Here is a 977-nt window from a genome sequence, read left to right on the forward strand (position 1 = left end):
GGGGATACATCCCAGATCGCCCAGGAAGGGCATCACAGAGGGTCTGCGTGGAGAGAGGAGAAGGATGGCGGAAAGGGGGCCTGGGGGGGAGGGGGTGAAGCGTTAGGGAAAGGGGGGCTAGGGGGGAGGGGAAGGGTTAGGGAAAGGGGGGCTGGGGGTAGGGGAAGGGTGAGGGAAAGGGGGGCTGGGGGGGAAGGGTTAGGCAAAGGGGCCTGGGGGTAGTTAGGGAAAGGGGGCTGGGGGAGAGAGGGTAAGGGTTAGGGAAAGGGGGACTGGGGGAAGAGGGGGAGGGTTAGAGAAAGGGGGGCTGGGGAGGGGAAGGGTTAGGGAAAGGGGGCTGGGGGCGGAGAGGGAAGGGTAGGAAAGGGGGCTGGGGGGAGAGGGGAAGGGTTAGGGAAAGGGAGGCTGGTTGGGAGGGGAAAGGTTAGGGAAAGGGGGGCTGGGGAGAGGGGAAGTGTTAGGGAAGTGGGGGCTGGGGGAGAGAGGGGAAGGGTTAGGGAAAGGGGGCTGGGGAGAGGGGAAGGGTTAGGGAATGGGGGGCTGGGGAGGGGGGGTTAGGGAAAGGGGGGCTGGGGGGAGAGGGGAAGGGTTAGGGAAAGGGGGCAGGGGGAGAGGGGGTGTTAGGGAAAGGGGGGGTGGGGGAGAGGGGAAGGTTTAGTGAAAGGGGGGCTGGGGGGAGGGGAAGGGTTAGGGAAAGGGCTGGGGGGAAGGGTTAGTGAAAGTGGGGCTGGGGGAAGGTTTAGGGGAAGGGGGGCTGGGGGGAGAGGGGAAGGGTTAGGGAAAGGGGCGGGGGGAGAGGGGATGGGTTAGGGAATGGGGGGCTGGTGGGAGAGGAAGGGTTAGGGAAAGGGGGGCTAGGGCGGAGGGGAAGGGTTAGGGAAAGGGGGGCAGGGGGAGGGGAAGGGTTAGGGAAAGGGGGACTGGGGGAGGGGGGAAGGGTTAGGGAAAGGTGGGCTGGGGGGGAGGGGAAGGGTTAG

Source organism: Scyliorhinus canicula, unplaced genomic scaffold (genome assembly GCF_902713615.1).
Source record: "Scyliorhinus canicula unplaced genomic scaffold, sScyCan1.1, whole genome shotgun sequence".
Lineage (NCBI taxonomy): Eukaryota > Metazoa > Chordata > Chondrichthyes > Carcharhiniformes > Scyliorhinidae > Scyliorhinus > Scyliorhinus canicula.